General features: G+C 44.6%; 1 protein-coding gene across 2 annotated transcripts in view; it reads right to left on the bottom strand.

Moving 5' to 3' along the window:
• Window positions 1-13,328, bottom strand: part of TACC1 (transforming acidic coiled-coil containing protein 1) — a 111,931-nt gene extending 98,603 nt beyond the window's left edge. Inside the window, exon 1 of one of the 2 annotated variants that reach the window (XM_029064341.2) lies at window positions 13,111-13,328. The gene's annotated coding sequence lies outside the window, so the exon portion shown is untranslated. The remainder of the gene's footprint in view (window positions 1-13,110) is intronic. The other variant, XM_029064342.2, reaches the window with a different exon arrangement.
• Window positions 13,329-19,671: the final 6,343 nt, after the last annotated feature.

Below are 19,671 nucleotides of genomic sequence, written 5' to 3'. Positions count from 1 at the left end.
AAGATGAGGTACTAGTTTTTTATTCTTATTTTTTTTAATGCTCTTATTTGTCATTTTTCTCCTACCCAGATCACTTACTCGGAACCTAGCACATATTGTTTTTTTGGACTGATTTTATTTGGAGCAGCTTTTGGGTGTTAACTTTTTAGGCCTGACATTTCCAGACATTTAACTCCCTCCTCAAACTCACCTCCCCCATCCTTTGCCCCCAAAGACCTGGCCACCTACTTTATTAAGAAAATTGGCATGATCTCCCTAAAATCTCTCCTGCTCTTCCTCAGTCCCTCTCACCTCCTGCCCCTTCTTCAACTCTCCAATCTTTTCCAGCAGTATCTCTAGAGGAGAACTCCTACCTTCTCTCAAAATTCAACCCCTCCACCTGCACATCTGATCCCATTCCTTCACACTTATCAAAACCTTTGCCTCCTCCCTTCTTCCCTCCCCAACAGCCATCTTCATTCATTCATTCAATCGATTTTAATGAGCACTTATTGTGTGCAGAGCACTGTACTAAGCACTTGGAGGAGTACAATACAACAATAAACAGACACATTCCCTACTCAGAATGTGTCTCTTAGTCTTCTCTACTCAGTCTAGAAGAGTGGAGGCAACTGCTTGCTCTCTAATGATTTTTTCCCCACTGATTTCAAACACTTTCATGTCTCCCCCTCCTTAAAAAAACCCCTCCCTTGACCCCATGGCTCCCTCCAGTTACTGCCCCATCTCCCTCCTACCATTCCTCTCCAAACTCCTAGAGCAAGTAGTCTGCACCCACTGTCTCAAATTCCTCTCCTCCAATCTTTTCCTTGACTCCCTCCAATCTGTCTTCCATCCCCTTCACTCTACTGAAAATCACTAATGACCTTCTTCTTGCCAAATTCAATGACCTCTACTGCACCCTAATCCTCCTCTACCTCTCAGCTGCCTTTGATACTGTCAATCACTCCCTTCTCCTGTAAATGTTATCCAACCTCGGTTTCACTGACACTGCCCTCTCCAGGTTCTCCTCTTATCTCTCTGGCTTCTCATTCTCAGTCTCCTTCAAGGGCTCTTCCTCTGCCTCCCTCCCCGAACTGTGCCTCTTTCAAGGTTCAGTTCTGGGTCCCCTTCTATTACCCATCTACACACACTCCCTTGGAGAACTCATTCACTCTCAAGGCTTCGATTACCACTTCTATGTGGATGATATCCAAAACTACATCTCCAGCCCTGATCTCCTTCCCTCTCTGCAGTCTCACATTTCCTCCTGTCTTCAAGACATCTCTACTTGGATGTCCTCTTGTCTCCTCAAGCTTAACAAGTCTAAAACAGAACTCCTTATCTTCCCACCCAAACCCTGTCCTCCCCCTGACTTTCCCATCACCTTAGAAAGCACCACCATCCTTCCTGTGTCTTAAGCCTATAACCTGGTGTCATCCTTGACTACTCTCTCTCTCTTTCAATCTACATATTCAATTCACAACCAAATTCTGTCTTTTCCAGCCTTCACAACATGCTAAAATCCACCCTTTCCCAATCCACCCAAACTGCCATCACGTTAATCTAATCACTTATCCCCTTCTACCCTGATTACTCTATCAGCCTCCTTGCTGATATCCCTGTCTCCTGTCTCTCACCATTCTGGTCTGTTCAGCTTCACTCTGTTGTCTGGATCATTTTTCTATGAAAACTTTCAGAACATGTTTCCCTACTTCTCAAGAAACTCCAGTGGTTGACCATCCACCTTCACATCAAGCAAAAACTCCTTACCATTGGCTTTAAAGCACTCAGTCACCTTGCCCCCTCCTACCTCACCTCACTACTCTCCTATTACAACCCAGCCCACACACTTGGCTCCTCTAATGTTAACCTTTTCAATTTACCTTAATCTCATCTATCTCACCGCCAACCCCTCACCCATGTCCTGCCTCTGGCCTGGAATACCATCTCTTCTCAAACTCAACAGACAATTGATCTCCCCATCTTCAAAGCCTTATTGAAGCCACATCCCCTCTTAGAGGCCTTCCCTGACTAAGCCCTCCTTTCCTCTTCTCCCCTTCCCTCTGCTTCTCTCCGACTTGCTTCCTTTATTCATTCCCCCTTCCAGCCCCCCAGTACTTATGCATATATCTGTAATTTTTTTCAAATTAATGTTTGCCTCCCCCTCTAGACTGTAAGCTCATTGTGGGTAGGAAATGTGTCTGTTTACTGTTATATTGTACTCTCCCAAACACTTAGTACAGTGCTCTGCACACAGTAAACACTCAATAAAATACAATTGAATGAAGGAATGAGGGAATGAATTTCCTAAGAAGAACTCTGTTTTTTTCTGAGTCCTCTCTGAAAATGTGAGGTCTAAGCAAACATCTGTCAGATTAGGTAGCAGTCACTCCTTTCCTGTTTGTCTTAACTTTGGGATAATATCCTGGAGGAGTCTCTGGGCATTTAAATATGGGTTTCAACTTACTGTTTGGGCTAAGGAGACCACAGATGCAGCACTCTCCACCCAGTGATTCAACAGGTGTCTCCTGCTTTACTTACGGCTCTCTAAAATGATAGAGTGGGCCACAGAACCAGAAGGACTGTTAGAAATTCCTTAGCTTTGGAGTCAAGAAACCTCTTGAAATTGAGGGTCTCTGGATTTAAAATAACATGAGTAGCTATTATGCATGCATTTCATTTAAAAATAGCATTGAGAACACCAAAATGCTGCTATATTTCACATGAGCAAAATTAGCAGTATTTACAGATCCCAAAGTGCCTCAGAGCAGAGGGAACATACTTTAAATCTGATCCCTTAAAGATGGCAATGCAAATAAATGCCCTTTTGGCTGTGAAACTTTTGGAGAAAGTTGAAAGTGTTTAATTATTTATCTTAACTACTTGTGCAAACCAGAATGTAATGCCAAGTAACAGGAATAAAAATTTTCCCCAGTAACCAGTTCTAACAAAAACAGACTTTTGACCTCAAGAGGCAAACTCTTAAGCAACAGGAACAGAGAGTTCACAGAAGAATGCACCAAGTAAATGTTTCCTTTCCCAGCCATTCTCAATAAAACTCGTCCAACACACTGGAAATTGCAATCAGAGACCCCACCATTACTGTGCATTAGCAAATGAAAATCTGATGAAGTCTGGGGACCATAATTCATTGTGGAAGAAGCAGTGTGGCCTAGTGGAAAGAACATGGGCCTGGGTTCTAATCCTGGCTCTGCAACTTGTCTGTGGTGTAAAAATGAGGATTAAGACTGTGAGGCCCACATGGTCCATGGATTGTGTTCAACCTGATTAGCTTTTATTTACCCCAGCACTTAGTACAATACCTAGCACAGAGTAAGCACTTAACAAATACCAATTTTTTAAAAAAAGAAAAAGGAAATATGTAGGGTGGAAACCCAAGAGAAAGAGCACTTTGGCTATGATTCTGGACAGGTAAAGAGAAAGTGCACTTGTTCCTGTTTTCTCTGCCCAATAATGAGGCATTTTGGTCAAGGAGTGTTTGGGGTAAAGGCGGTGGAGGATGGGGGAGGAGAGGAGTGGTTCTGTAAGTGTGTGTGTGTGTGTTTACACTACAGTCTTCTGTAAGGATAAAGGACTTTCTCAGTATCCTATCCACATGCACAGACTTTCTCTCTACCTCTTTACAATTTTATTCTTATTGTTGTCGATTCTGCATCCACTAGTTTTCTATCTATAGCTGTGACCCAGAGGAATAATAGTAATTGTGGTATTTGTTAAGAGCTTACTATTTGCCAGGCACTGTACTATGCGCTGTGGTAAATACAAGCAAATCGGGTTGGACACAGACCCTGTCCAATTTGGTGCTCACAGACTCATGAGATGAGATAACTGAGTCACAGGACTAATGGCTGTAGTGCTGTGGGGACCCTCATCTTCAAATCTCCAGTGTTCACTGAGTCCCACGTCTGTCCCCAGCAAGAGTAAGAGAAAAGCAGAAGTAAAGACAGGAAAAGGCAGTGGAATGCAGAGTAGGCACTCAATAAATATGAAGGTCATGGGTTCTTATCCCAGTTTTGCCACTTCTCTGCTGTGACCTTGGGCAAGTCACTTCACTTCTCTGTGTCTTAGTTACCTCATCTGGAAAATGGGGATTGAGATTGTGAGTCCCACTGGGACAGGGAGTGTGTCCAACCCAATTTGTTTGTATCTACCCCAGCGCTTAGTACAGTGCCTGGCACATAGTATGTGCTTAACAAATACTGGAATTATTAATTGTTATTATTATGACTCGTAGGTGAGTCCATGCAAGAGAGGATCGAAGACTGGACCGAAGAGGGAAAGAAATTTGGGGAAGTAAGTATGTCCAAGCAAGCTGGGAAAGGGGGGTTAGGGATGCTGTAATATTAGATTCAGGTGGCAGAGGATTTAAATTAGGTTAGATCCATCCAGGCTTACTGTGCTCCCAAGTCATCATGTTTGCATATGTCTTAAATCCACATGGCTCCCAGATTATCAACAGGTGTCCACAGATAACTCAGATTTCATTGTAGATGCTTCCCCAAGAATGCCCTTGTGAAAAATCAATAAATCCTCAAATTTCTGGAAGAGATTCTCTGGGCAAGCAAGCCATATTCAATCACGAAGTGAGAAATCACCAGGGACAGAAACAATGAAGCTTGCAAAAGCCAAAAGGTCTTTTTGTGTTCAGGAATGAGTCATGACTAACTCTGCTATTCTGAATACAATGAGTGACACCATAGTTATGGAGTTCCCTTCTGTGGGTCTCCAAAGTACTGTAGGAGTCCAGCTGCAGTGGCAACTTAAAATTCCTCTACAATGCCAGCTTCTCCTGGGCTCCTGTAAATTGCCACAAATTAGGCAGCGTTTGGGGGTTGGCTTGAGAGCTCTTTAGAAAGAATCCTGCCCAAAATCCCTTGGTGGTTTTAGGAAGAAGAGCACAAAAGATGGTAAATGGATCGCTCAGTGTTGGCGCCTGGAACCAGTAGAGGAATGATGCAGTGACAGCTTTCCGACAGTCTGCCAGATTGAGATCATAGAATTCGAAAGCTAGAGGAAATCTTGAGACATTCTCCCAGTTTGCAGCCATATGAGATTCGATGATCATTTTTTTTCATGGCCGGGATGTCTCTTTTGCTGCCCTGCTGAAGAAAAGGGAACTTCGTTGTCCTCCAACCTTCAATTTCATCTAGACTTTCCTTGAACATACATTTTTCACTTCTTTTCACACCACTTAACCAGCTCTGTATTGCCTCCAAATCACTTGAATTTGCTAGGTATTTTGAATCTCTCTAGGTGGAAGGAGTTTCAGGACTGTATGTTCATTATTCATAATGATAACTGGTCAACTAATCAGAAAAAAAGCTAAAACTGATTTACTATGCCATCTTGCATCATGGCGTAGTGGGTAAAGTATGGGCCTGGGAATCAGAAGGTCATGGGTTCTAATCCCAGCTCTGTCAGTTCTCTGCTGTGTGACCTTGGGCAAGTAACTTCAGTTCTCTGTGCCTCGGTTAATTCATCTATAAAATGGGGATTGAGACTGTGAGCCCCATGTAGGACATGGACTGTATCCAACCTGATTTGCCTGTAACCACCTGAGCCCTTAGAACAGTGCCTGTCACAAAATAAGTCCTTAACAAATACCAGTTATTCGGTGCTTAGTACAGTGCCTGGTACATGGTAAGAGCTTAACAAGTGTCATAATTATTATTAATTGGTGAAAGTAGAAACCAGGTTTTCCTCGTCACATGACAAATCGCCCTTGCCTTGAGCCCAGAACAAAACTGCAGTGCATGCCTGTAAACCGGCTGTTCAGAGACGTGGGACTGGCTGTCTTCACATTCACTGAGGTGCAGACAAATAGCAGGAGTGTTGCAGAAAGGAAAGTGAGACCGAAAAACCAGACATCAGCTACGGAGGGCCAGACGCGGGGCCGGAGAGACAAACTCGAGGAGAATCTAGTACTCACTCAGAAAACTAGGTCCATATTCTGCGCAGTGTTCTCGCTTCTTCCTTCTGAAAGCTCACAAGTGCCTCCAGCAGCTGGTCACAGCCCCCCCCGCCCCCCGCCCCTCCAGCTCTGAGCCAGCCCAAGGAAGGGTCTGCTTGCCAGCAGCGAGCAGATGGAAATCATTAGCCAGAAAGTCATTCCATGGAAAGTTCCATAGGCCAGGGAGAGCCCCCTGGTGAACAATGAACACACCAAGCCCTCCTCCTGATGCCTTGGGGGTTGTTTTATTCTAAGTCTCCAGGGGGGTTACTCAGTCTTCTGTCTGCTGGTTACAGTACAGTCCAGATACGCCTCTTTAGAACCTCCTATTTCAATTTTAAATGGTAGGTGAGGCTAAAGAAGAAGGGTCACTTGTTCCATATCTAGGAGTGTGGGAAAGAGAGGAAGAAGAAAATAGACATCGAAGGATGCAAGGCGGCTGCTTTATACTGGCTTTCAGCTTGTTGACTGATTCAATCAATCATATTTATTGAGCACTTGCTGTGTGCAAAGCATTGTACTTTACTAAGCACTTGGGAAAGTCCAATACAACAATAAACAGTGACATTCCCTGCCCACAACGAGCTCACAGTCTAGAACTGGGGAGATAGACTTCAATATAAATAGATAAAATGACATATGTACATTAGTGCTTTGGGGCTGGGAGGGGGAAAGAGCAAAGGGATAAATGAAATTACGGATATGTACATATGTATTTTGGTGCTGGGAGGAGGGAAGAGCAAAGGGAGCAAGTCAGGGCAACACAAAAGGGAGTGGGAGAGGAGGAAAAGTGGGGCTTAGTCTGGTAAGTCCTCTTGGAGGAGATGTGCATTCAATAGTGCTTGTTGGAGCTGAAAGACCCAGAGCCTATTTCTTTCTTCAGTTCTATCTGACCTTTCTGGAGGGTAAGGGGTGCATGCAAAAATATTATTTTTGCCCCCTTCATACTACATTGAAATCTCAATGTGATTAGCACTATAAATATTCTTAGACATAGATGGATATTGATCTAGGAAGACCAGCAGACTATAGCTTTCTAGGGCCTCTTTCTGTGGTTTGCCTAGTTAGGCACACAAAGGAATCCTACCGGTCTAGGAACTGTCTCAAAACTCAGTCTGTAGACTTTTCAAGGAAAACATGATAAATGGAGGTGGGCATTTCTGGGATCATTTCTGAGTCTAGAGTGATTCAGGTCAGAATTTGTGGCTTCACTTTTACTGTGCTGTCTAAAGGCAGGCAGCATTTTAGAAGTGGGCTAGTGGACTGAGGACAGGCCTAGGAGCTAGAAGGACCTGGGTTCTAATTCCACTTCTGCCAATTGCTTGCTGTGTGACTTTGGGCAAGTCACTTAATTTCTCTGTGCTTCAGTTTCCTCAACTATATAAAGGGGATAGCAGTTCTCGCTCCTACTTAGACTGTGAGCCCCATGCAGGACAGGAACTGTGTCCGACCTAATTAATTGGTACCTACCCCAGCATTTAGAACAGTGTTTGACCCGTAGTAAGTGCTTAACAAACCCCATAGAAAGAAATTCAAAAGTGATCAGTTCTTTTAGTCCTTTCAGAAGAGGACCAGGCTGTTCCTGGAAACTTTTTCAAGAAGGACATGTTTAGAAACTCAGAAAGCACACTTGCTGCTCTCACATTTCTACCCAACAAAAGAACTCATTATGCTGCATCTTCCAGAGAATACATTTACTCATATCTGCAATTTATTTATTTATAGTAATATCTGCTTTCCCCACTCTAGACTGTAAGCTCATTGTGGGCAGGGAATGTGTTTGTTTATTGTTGTATTCTCCCAAGCAGTTAGTACAGTGTGGCTCAGTGGAAAGAGCCTGGGCTTTGGAGTCAGAGGTCATGGGTTCAACTCCTGGCTCTGCCCCTTGTCAGCTGTGTGAGTGTGGGCAAGTCACTTCACTTCTCTGTGCCTCAGTTACCTCATCTGTAAAATGGGGATTAACTGTGAGCCTCACATGGGACGACCTGATTACCCTGTATCTCCCCCAGCGCTTGGAACAGTGCTCTGCACATAGTAAGCGCTTAACAAATACCAACATTATTACAGTGCTCTTTACTCAGTAAGCACTCAAGTAATACTATTGAATGCATTTATTTCAATTAATGTCTGCCTCCCCTTCTAGGTTGTAAGCTTAATGTGAGCAAGGAATATGTCTAAGTATTCTGTTATATTGTACTATCCCAAGCGCTTAGGACAGTGCTCTGCACACAGTAAGTGCTCAACAAATATGACTGATGGATTGAATTGCACCAGTGTGGTTCCTTCCTCTGTTTGCATTGCTTCATAGTATTGAGGATAGACTGAGCTGTCAAAGACCAATCCAGTGCCAACTAACCCAAGGAAGTAGATTCTCCCTTGGTCCTCCAGGGAGGAAGTGGTCAGCAAATCAGAACACACGAAGAATGAAGTTGGGTTAGCGGGCAGCATAGATTTCTAACTCTACTACTTTGGGAGATGAGATCCTGGTGAGGGGGACAGTTGTGTTACAAGCTACAGAGAGGTAGCATGGTTCAGTGGATAGAGAGAGGCCTGGGAATCAGAAGGACATGGGTTCTAATCCTGGTTGTGCCACATGTCTGCTGTCTTACTTTGGTCGAGTAACTGATCTGCTGTCTTACCTTGGGCAAGTAACTGAACTTCTCTGTGCCTCAGTTCCCTCATCTCTAAAATGGAGATTAATAATAATTATGGTATTTGTTAAGCACCTACTATGTTCTAGGCACTGTAGTGAGCACTGGGGTAGATACAAGGTAATTGGGTTGGACACAGTCTCTGTCCCACATAGGGCTCACAGTCTTGATCCCCATTTTACAGATGAGGGAACTGAGACCCAGAGATGTGAAATGACTTGCCCAAGGTCACACAGCAGGCAAGGACAGAGCCAGAATTAGAACCCAGGTTCTTCTGACCCAGGCCCATGCTCTATCCACATGCTGCTTCCCTGTTACGAGTGTGAGCCCCATGTGGGACGCGACTGTGCCCGATTGAATGAATAAATGAATGAACATGATTTACTTGTATCTATCTAGCACTTATAACAGTGCCTGGCACATAGTAAGCACTGAAAAGGTGCCATAATAATAATTATTATTATATTCTGATAGGGGTGGCACATCCCAGTTTCACACCTGAAGCAAAGCTGAAGATTTTACCCCACCAATTCCCCTGGATGTGTGTCCCTCCCTACTTCATTTGTGACTTCTCTGGAGGAGTGGTGGGGAGAACCTGCAGCTATTAATTCATCCCCTCCCTAGTTCTGCCACAGGGAAGGGGAGAATGAAGTGGGAAGAGATGGACTCTAGCCTTGGGGAAAGTGGGGCCAACACCTTCAAGAACTCCTGACCTTGTGCCAAACATCCTATCAATCAATCAATGATATTTATTGAGTGCTTACTGTGGGCAGAGAATTGTATCACGCACTCCCTAATCAGTCAACTGATACTGCTGCTGCAGAATAATTTGTCAGGTGATCCATGGTTCAAAGGGCGCATTGACTGAGGGGCTAGATGAGGGGCTAGATGAGGGACGGGGGCAAGGGTGGTGGGGGAGGGTGGTCATGGTGGTCAACCTGGCTCCAGGGACTACCTACCTCTGGCACAAGGACTTATTTCCAGGGTATCTGTGCCACCACTTATTTCATGCTTGGCATATAGTGAGCACTTAACAAGTAGCACAATTACAATTACTAAGGTGACAAAAGATCAAGTAGCATTTAGAAATGTGGTCAATTCTTTAGATATCAGGAGAGAGAAAAGGTCAAGAAAAGGAATGGTTTGGGGAAAAACAGTTTCCTCCCTATGATGAGAAACCCCAAGGGCAGGATTTGCAGGTTCTGGCCTAACCTGACCAAGGCTCTCCCCTCACCTACCCCACACAGATGGAAAGATATTGAAAAATGCTGTCTCCTGGCTCATCTGAGTCCTGAATGTTTTAGTTTACTTGCAGGGTAAGAGCAACATTTAAAGTCTCAGCATTTCAGCATTTTCAGCTTTTGGTATTTGTTAAGAGCTCACTTTGTTCTATTGTACTATCTCAAGAATTAGTACAGTGCTCTCCACACAGTAAACACTCAATAAATATGACTGATTGACTGATTATGCATCAAGTACTGTTCTAAGTGCTGAGGTAGATATGTGTTTACCAGGTTGGACACAGTCCCTGTTCCCCATGGGACTCATTGTCTAAATAGGAGGGAGGAGGATTTAATCCTCATTCTACAGATGAGGTAACTGAGACATAGAGAAGTTGTCACTTGTCCAAGGTCACACAGCAAGTAATTGGTAGAGCTCTGATTAGAACCCAGGTCCTCTGATTCCCAGGCCTGGATTCTTTAGCTAGATCATGCTGCTTCCCTTTGTTTTGGGCTGTAAATTCCTTGTGGGCAGAGATCACATCTGTGAGCCCATTGTAAACAGGGATTGTCTCTATTTGTTGCTGAATTGTACTTTTCAAGAGCTTAGTACAATGGTGTGCACACGGTAAGCGCTCAGTAAATATGATTGAATGAGTGAATGAATACAAGATAATCAGAGCCCACATGGGACTGACAGTTTAAGTAGGAGGGAGAACAGGCTTTGTGTTTTCATTATGCAGATAAGGCCCAGAGAAGTGGGGCCCAGAGAAGTGAGGTGACTTGCCCAAGATCACAGAGAAGTTAAGTGGTGGAGCCGGGATTAGAACCCGAGTCCTCTGACTCCCAGGGCCATGCTCTTTCCACTAGATCACATTGCTTCCTTAGGCAGGATAGAGATGGTGTCTCCAGTGGGTAAAACCTACTGAGAGGAGGCTGAGACATATATAATCAGTGGGGTGGATTGGGGGAAACCTGAGGGTAAGAGGGAATAACTTTCAAGCAGCAGCACTCAGAAGAAGCAGTGGTGTTTGGCCCCACCCCCTTTTTATGGTATTTGTTAAGTGTTTACTATGTGCCAGGCATTGTACTAAGCACTGGGGTAGATGCAACCTAATGACACTGGACACAGTCCATGTTCCACATGGGGCTCCCAGTTTTAATTCCCTTTTTACAGATGAGGTAACTAAGGCCCAGAGAAGTGAAGTAACTTGCCCAAGATCACACAGCAGGCAAGAGGTGGAGACAGGATTTGAAGCCAGATCCTTCTGATGCTCAGGCTAGTGTTCTATCTACTAGGGCTGGCTGTTTCTAAACTGTAAAGTCTTTGTGGGCAGGGAACATATCTGTCAACTCTGTTATATTGTACTCTCCTAAATGGTTAGTACAGTGCTCTGCACCCAATAAGTGTTTCTTTAAATATGCTTGATTGATTGACCCACAGCCTGGTCCCAGGAAGGCCAGCAGAGGCAGAGCGAGTGTTACCTTCTGCCACTGCTGTCCCCTACCGTTCATTTATTCATTCAATCATATTTATTGAGTGCTTACTATGTGCAGAGTACTATACTAACTGCTTGGGAGAGTACAACAATAAACAGACATATTCACTGCCCACAAAAAGCTTACAGTCTATCATCCTCTTGCTGTCACACTGCCACAGCTACCACTGCTATTATGGTGGCTACAGGGTCCCCCCCAAAAAACCTTCCACACAAGCATTATCCCCATAAACCCTGTCTTAGGCTTTTCAGATGGTGGGACCTGGACTGGATTAAATTAGAGGCTCAAAGAGCTGAAATCCAGGGGACTCTGGGATAAAGGGAATTCCCAAACATCCCACCACACAGTCCCCAGAAATGTGAGCTGCCATGACCACTATAACACCCATTCATGTCAAAAGCTTCCCTTAAGTGCAGCTGGATGGAGCTCACTGCCGCACAATCACTCCCCTCCACACAGCTGTGCCTTGTTGCTGGGGCAGAGAGCAGAAGGCACACAAGAACCACAGCTCTGGCCAGCCTGGCTCAGAAACCCCTGGCAGAGCTGTGGCAAATCAGGAGGAGGAAAGAGCTCTCAGACCTGCAGAGAGAGAAGCTGGGTAGAGGATACCTCCTCAACCTATCCTCTTCTTTTTCCCTTCCTCCAAATCCCTTGGTTGAAAGAGAGCTGGCCCAGTTGGAGTCAAACCAGATGCGGCCCCGAGAAAGTCCCGGGGGCTGAGCATGATTCAACTATCTCCTCAGGGGACTGTAAGCTCCTTCTGGGCAGGGAATGTGTCTATTATCTTATTACATTGTGTTCTTCCCAGCGCTTAATGCAGTGCTCTGAGTATAGTAAGTGCTCAATAAGTATGACTGATTGACTATGGCTGTGGTTTTTAGCAGGTGCGATGCTCAGGTGAACACGTGGTGGCTCTCAGGGCGAGTGGTCCTTCCTGGGTTGGAAGGGAGGTATGGGGATCCAAGGCAGGGATCTGGCATGGAGATGGGAGAGGTTCCTTGCCAGGTGCCTTCCTCAGAGCCCTACGATTCCACATAGTTCGTTTATGAGTGCGCACAAACATATATACACACACACTTGCCCTGCTGGCCATCCCGGACTAGAGGTCATCTTCTAAAAGTGAACTGACCCAAGCCCTAGAGTGAATGAGTGTGCATGTGTGTGTTTGTATGTGCACATGCAAACGAGTGTGCGTGAGAGAGATACTCAGGGGATTTGGGGAGGAACTTGCCCAGAGGGGAGGGGAGTGACTTTGAGGAGAGAGCAAGTCAGAGTGAAGCTGGGGAAACAGCACCAATGTCATCATTGGAGTGGGATGTAATGATGCCGTGTTCCATGTGGGGGAACCTCCTTATAATCGATTAGCCCTGGGGCCCACAGCAGGATTAATGTGGCCCTAGGTGGGACAGGACCCTGAAAATCGTGGCCATCCTCCCTCTTGTAGGAGGCTTAGTGACATTATACTTAACATTCCGGGGAAACAGAAAATCCCCATCTCATTCCCAACATCTGCTTCCCAGGACTCTGCCATAAACATTCCCTTCATCAGTTCTCGAGCAAAACTTGCACACCAAGGGACCAAAGCAATGGAGTTAGAGTCAAAGAAAAAAGGAAAGCAAAAGAAATGGGTTGCTGGCTGACACCCTGAACTCATCCAAGCCGCTTCCCCTCTCCAGCAGCTGAAAACGGCCCCTCAGTTCAGTGCTTCAAGCTGTTCCACCCTAGCACAATGTTGCCTATCAGTAAAAGTCGAGAATTTCCCAGTCCTCCACACCTCGTGTATTCCTACCTCTCCAGTTGTGTGTATTTCTCTGGGTCGCTTCCTCTCTCCCTTGCTCTACCTGCTGCAGCGGCTCCAGGACTCCTTGGAAAGCAGCAGAAGTCTCTGTTCAGGGAAGATGGGGTGGTGCTCTGAGGAAGGAAGGAAAGAAGGAAGGAAGGGAGGAAGGAAGGGGAGGGAGAAGCAGGGAGCGGCAGTGGAGGGGATGGTCTCCAGGGCAGAGTTCTTGGTTAAAGGGAAAAGGATATTTTGTAATGCTTGGCTCAGGCTTCCAGAGGCAGGACAGGAAATGTCCGCTGAGGCTGAGAGTCCAGAGGGAGGAGTGTTTTCGGTGGCCTACACAAAAGGGCAGTTCTCGTGTCCCTCCCAAGTTTAAATGTACATGTTAGTCTAGATGCTGGAGACTTTTTTTCTCCACTTTTTTCCTTTTTTATCACATCAACTTCATTCCTGACATTCTATGAAAACTTTCTCTTGGCCTAGACTTGGCTTATTAGACCTCTCTCCCTGGGAGGGAATTTCTCCTTTTACAAAGTTCACAAGAAAAAAAAAGACATCTGTTTGCCAACCTTTCTTTTATGGAAAGAAATATAAATTGTTGCTGAATTTTCTGTGAGTCACTCTAACTCCAAAAGGCAGACAACACACTTTTTTGTTGTTGACGACAAAAGTAATAATAATAATTGTGGCATTTGTCAGGCACTTACTCTGTGCCAAGCAGAGGAGTAGATACAATATCATCAGGGCCCACAGTTTCAGTAGGAGAGAAAACAGGTATTGACTCCCCATTTGCAGATGAGGGAATTGAGGCACAGAGAAGTTAAGTGATTTGCCCAAGGTTACCCAGCAGGCAAGTTACCCCTCTAGGCTGTAAGCTTGATGTGGCCAGGGAATGTGTTTATTTATTGTTATATTGTACTCTTCCAAGGGCTTAGTACTCTGCACACAGTAAGAGCTCAATAAATATGACTGACAAATGGCAGAGCAGGGATTAGAACCCTGGTCCTCTGACTCCCAGATCCATGCTTTTTTTGTAGGTGATGCTGCTTCTAGTGTTGGCTTTTTTAAATATTGTGGGGTTAACATCAGAGAGAGCCTTGGGCCATTGGGACTGATCCAGGATGGGCAAGGACAGTATTAGCCTCCATCACTTTGCTTCTCCTCTTCCTCCTCCTTCTCCTCCTTGAACTCACAGTTTATATTCACTCCCTAAAATGACTTCTCTCTAGAGACGAATTTTTGATTAGCGCACTCATTCCCAGGCTTTTCCTATACACCCCCAGGCCTCCATCTTGCAGGTGTTTCATCCGTAATAACCATTTTACTGTTCAGAATTTAATTTAAAAGCAATTCATCTGGGTTCTGCTGACAAGCTGACAACAGGGCTGACTTGGATGGAACATGAGATAAGAAATCGCCTCAGAGAGTAATGCCCAAGTAGGCCGGCTTGGTGGCAGAGTGGCTGTTGAGATTTCAAAAAGATGGAAGTTGGAAGTGGCACCTGAGTTGACAGAGACTTGGGAAGGGAAAAGAAATGGCTCTAGAACAATGGTGGCAGGACAGGGAGTCACTCACAAAAACACTCCACTTTCAGGATTGGAACAAACTTCTGCATGACATCTCAGCATTAGGCTGTTTGTGCTAACAGCATGACATGGTGATGTTATACAGAGTGTTGTGAACACAGCATTATGGGATGATGTCAAGCAGAATATTGAGTACAGTGAAGATAGCAAGTGGAACACGAGGGGACAGTGAATTTTTCCTTGCCCCAGGAGGCCCAGTGTCTAAGGCTGGTCTTGAGCCTGACACTTCCAGGCTGCCTAATAATAATGATAATAATTGTGGTATTTGTTAAGCACTCACTTTATGCCAAGCACTGTACTAAGCTCCAGGTTGGATACAAGCAAATCGGGTTGGGCTCAGTCCCTGGCCCATATGAGGTTCACAGACTCAATTCTCTTTTTCCACTTGAGGTAACTGAGGCACAGAGAAGTGACTTGCCCAAGGTCACACAGCAGACATGTGGCAGAGCCAGGATTAGAATCCATGACCCTCTGACTCCCAGGCCTGTGCTCTAGCTACTATGCCAGGCTGCTTCTAAAGGTGTGGCAGGTAAGATGATTGCCATAGGCACATAATCAGAACAGGATACCAGCTTGTGATCTTGACAGCAGGGTATGAACTTGGAGCAGAACACTGAGGTGAAGTGAAGAAGTGGGGTTTCCATGGAATAGAGCCAAGAGGGAGAGAGATAAAAATAGGGAGAGAGGAGAAGAGGGAGAGAGGAAAACAGGAGAGAAGAGAAGGGAAAAGAAACCAAAACTTGTGCTTCTTCAACTGGCACATGTAGCGGGGAAGGAGGAATTCAGATGAAGTAGCTTTCTCTTTTCTCGTAATGGGTTCAGTTGTAAGCAGCATGGCCTAGTAGAAAGAAACCAAGCCAGGGAGTCAGATGACATGGGTTCTAATCCCAGCTCTGCCACCTGGCTGCTGTGTGACCTTTGGACAAGTCACTTAACTTCTTAGTGCTTCAACTGCCTCATCTGGTAAAGATTCATTACCTGTTTCCCCTCCTACTTTGACTGTGAACTTAATGGGGACTGTGTTCAAAGGGATTATCTCTATCTATCCCAGCATTTAATATAGTGCTTGGCACATTAAAAAAAATTTTTAAAAAATCACCATCAGCGTGACTCAGTGGAAAGAGCATGGTCTTGGGAGTCAGAGGTCATGGGTTCTAATCCCGCCTCCGCCACCTGTCAGCTGTGTGACTTCGGGAAAGTCACAACTTCTCAGTGCCTCAGTTACCTCATCTGTAAAATGGGAATTAAGACTGTGACCCTCATGTGGGACAACCTGATTACCCTGTATCTACCCCAGTACTTAGAAGAGTGCTCTGCACATAGTAAGCGCTTAACAAATACCAATATTATTATTATTAGTATTATTATCATTATAGGTCACAATAATTGAAGAAATCCCTGCCAAGAGGTAAACTGGAAACAATTAAAATACAGTTTTCTAAGTGCTTAAATTAGCCACCAAATACTTATTGTAGGTCCCAAAATGTCTAGCCCATGTTGGAAAATCTTCTTTTCCTCAACTAATATATTGAATAGTCTAATATACAGTCTAATACACTGAGTAGGATTTCACAGCAGGTGAGCCCTGATCCTTATTTTTAGCAAATGAGGGAAGAAAAGACTGAAAATGCCCCTTTGGCACAAGACCAGTGGAACCCAATATTTTGTAGAGAAGCAGATGTGTGGATAGAGCATGGACCTGAGAGTAAAAAGGTCATGGGTTCTAATCCCTACTCTGACACTTGTCTGCTGTGTGACCTTAGGCAAGCCACTCCTCTGAGCCTCAGTTACCTCATCTGTAAAATGTGAGCCCTACTTGGGACAGGGACTGTACCCAACCCGATATGCTTGTATTCACCCCAGCCCTCAGTACAGTGTCTGGTACATAGTAAACACTTAACAAACGCCATAATTATTATGATTATTATTCATTTCATAATAATAATAATGTTGGTATTTGTTAAGCACTTACTATGTGCTGAGCACTGTTCTAAGCACTGGGGTAGATACAGGGTAATCAGGTTGTCCCACGTGAGGCTCACAGTCTTAATCCCCATTTTACAGATGAGGTAACTGAGGCACTGAGAAGTTAAGTGACTATCCCAAAGTCACACAGCTGACAGGTGGCGGAGGCGGCATTAGAACACATGACCTCTGACTCCTAAACCCATGCTTTTACCACTGAGCCACGCTACTTCTCTAAAGTTCTGTGGAGTGAATAAAAAAGATACTCTTCAACCCAGCTGGATTTTTTGGAGACTCTTTCCCAAGCGCTTAGTACAGTGCTCTACACACTGTAAACATTCAATAAATATGATTGATTGGTTGATGGATTGAAACACTTCTCCAGAGACTGAAGCCAGTTCTCCTGCGCTGAGTGCTATTCTGCTCTCTTCCCAGTAGATGGCGGCATGGCGTTTCTAAGGAAGCCGTCCCACTTAGATTTCAGACCTCATTTTCCCATTTTATAGAGATTTTGAATTTTAGAGTTGAATGGAACTTGAAAAGCTACTACTTTCAAGCAGGACCACATTTCAAAGACCTCCACACCCACTGCCTCACCGGGAACATGACGCAAAGGGGTAGGACCATTAGTCCTATAATCAATTCCTTAGTGAAGGTTTCTCATTTCAGAAGTCTTTGTCATTGGTATGAAGCTCGGCCATGTTTATGATGGGAAGCTGTCAAAATCAAGACCGCTCCCCCACCCACCCCCCCGCCCGCAAAAGGAAGGATTCTCAACTTCCCTCAATAATAGGAGTAGTTGTAATTTCAATTTATCTTTATCAATTAACTGTACTTATTGAGCATTTATTGTGTACTGAGCATTGTTCTAAGCCCCTGGGAAAATAGAATATAACAGAGTTGATATGATCCCTACCCACAAGGAGCTTACAGTCTACCGATGCTTTTATTTATCAAGTGCTTTATTAAGTATTTATTAAGCACATACTATATGCAAAGCACTGAGCTAAGCAGTGGGAATGAGAATGAGATATAGACATTGCTTCTGGACCCCAAGGGCCTCATAGTCTAAGTTTAAGGAGGAGAATGGGGCTGGAGAACAGTATAGCCCTCTAGACTATAAGCTCACTGTGGGCAGAAAATGAACTTCTAACTCTATTTTAAGTGCTCTACCAAGCACTTAGTACAGTGCTCTGCACACAGTAAATCCTCAATAAATGCCATTAATTGATTGGTGAAAGGTACATAAGGAAAGATAAAAATTAAAAATATATGACTGTGTTTGACCCTGATTGTATTGTATCTACCCCAGCACTTCATAAAGTTCTTGGCACAGGGTAAGTCCTTAAGAAATACCAGAATAATCATTACAATATATAATTCAATGTTATACAATTATTTATAATATATCCTCATATAATAATAATTATTGAGAAGCAGCATGGCCTAGTGGATAGAGTATGGGCCTGGGAGTCAGAAGGTTATGGGCTCTAATCCCAGCTCTGACACTTGTGTGGTATGTGACCTTGGACAGGTCACTTCACTTTGCTGGGCCTCAGTTACCTCATCTGTAAAATGGGGATCAGGACTATGAGCCCAAAATGGGACAGAGACTGTGTCCAAACCAATTTGCTTGTAACCACCCCAGTGCTTAGTACAGTGCCTGGAGCATAGTAAGCACTTAAGAAATACCATAATTATTATAAGACAAGGATGACAATAGATACAATAGAACTAGTAGACCCCTGGGGCTGAGGGAGGAGAGTTTCAGGCTCCTCATGGATCAATCCACTTTTTTATGGCCTTTGTCAAGCACTTACTGTGTGCCAGGCACTGTTTTAAGTGCTGGATAAATACAAGCTAATTGGGTTGGACACAATTCATATCCCACAAGGGGCTCATAATCTTAATCCCCATTTTACAGATGAGATAACTGAGGACCAGAGAAGTGACTTGCCAAAGCTCACACAACAGACAAGTGACTGAGCCAGGACAGGAATCCAGGTCTTTCCAATTTCCAGGCCTGTGCTCTATCTGCTAGGCCACGCTGCTACTCATCATCCTTCAGGCACAGAGTCCCAGCCCCGGGCCCAGTCTTCCCAAAGTTCTTAAAGTTGAGGAGGTTGCATGCTGCCACTGTCTGAATCCTTCCCAGGCTGGAGCAGGAGTTAGATGGGAGCTTTGACGACACAGTGCCAACTACTTGTCTCCTGCGCGATAAAGTCCCAGTAGTCGGGCATAGGAACTGATTGTTAGCACATTCTGCTGCCGGGATCAAAATCTTTCCCAGGCTGGTTGGCAGAAGTAACCCATCACAAAATTAGGATTAGCAGCTGCAGCAGCATGTGTAGAACATCTACTACCCGGGGAGCGCTACTAAGAGCCACGGGGCTACAATAGAAGCATTGTGACCTAGAGAAGCAGCGTGGCTCAGTGGAAAGAGCCTGGGCTTTGGAGTCAGAGGTCATGAGTTCGAATCCCGGATCTGCCATTTGTCAGCTGTGTGACTGTGGGCAAGTCACTTAACTTCTCTGTGCCTCAGTTGCCTCATCTGTAAAATGGGGATTAAGACTGTGAGCCCCACGTGGGATATCCTGATTCCCCTGTGTTTACCCCAGTGCTTAGAACAGTGCTCGGCACATAGTAAGAGCTTAACAAATGCATTATTATTATTATTAGTGGGTAGAGCACGAGCCCAGGAGTGAGAAGAACTTGAGTTCTCATCCCCGCTCTGCCACTTATCTGCCATAAAACCTTGAGGAAGTCACTTCAATTCTCTGGGCCACAGTTAACTCATCTCTAAAATGGGGATTAAGACTGTGAGCCCCATGTGGGACTGGGAGTGTATCCATCCTGATTAGTTTGTATCTACCCTAGAACTTAGTACAGTATCTGGCACATAGTAAACACTTAACAAATACCATTTAAACAAAAATTGGAAGAAAAAGTCATGGTCACATCTAACAGGAAAACAGCCAGGTATAAATGATCAATATGAAATAAAGTATAGGAGGTAGAT

The sequence above is a fragment of the Ornithorhynchus anatinus genome, chromosome 5 (assembly GCF_004115215.2).
Source record: "Ornithorhynchus anatinus isolate Pmale09 chromosome 5, mOrnAna1.pri.v4, whole genome shotgun sequence".
NCBI lineage: Eukaryota > Metazoa > Chordata > Mammalia > Monotremata > Ornithorhynchidae > Ornithorhynchus > Ornithorhynchus anatinus.
This window is presented reverse-complemented; position numbering and strand designations above follow the sequence as displayed.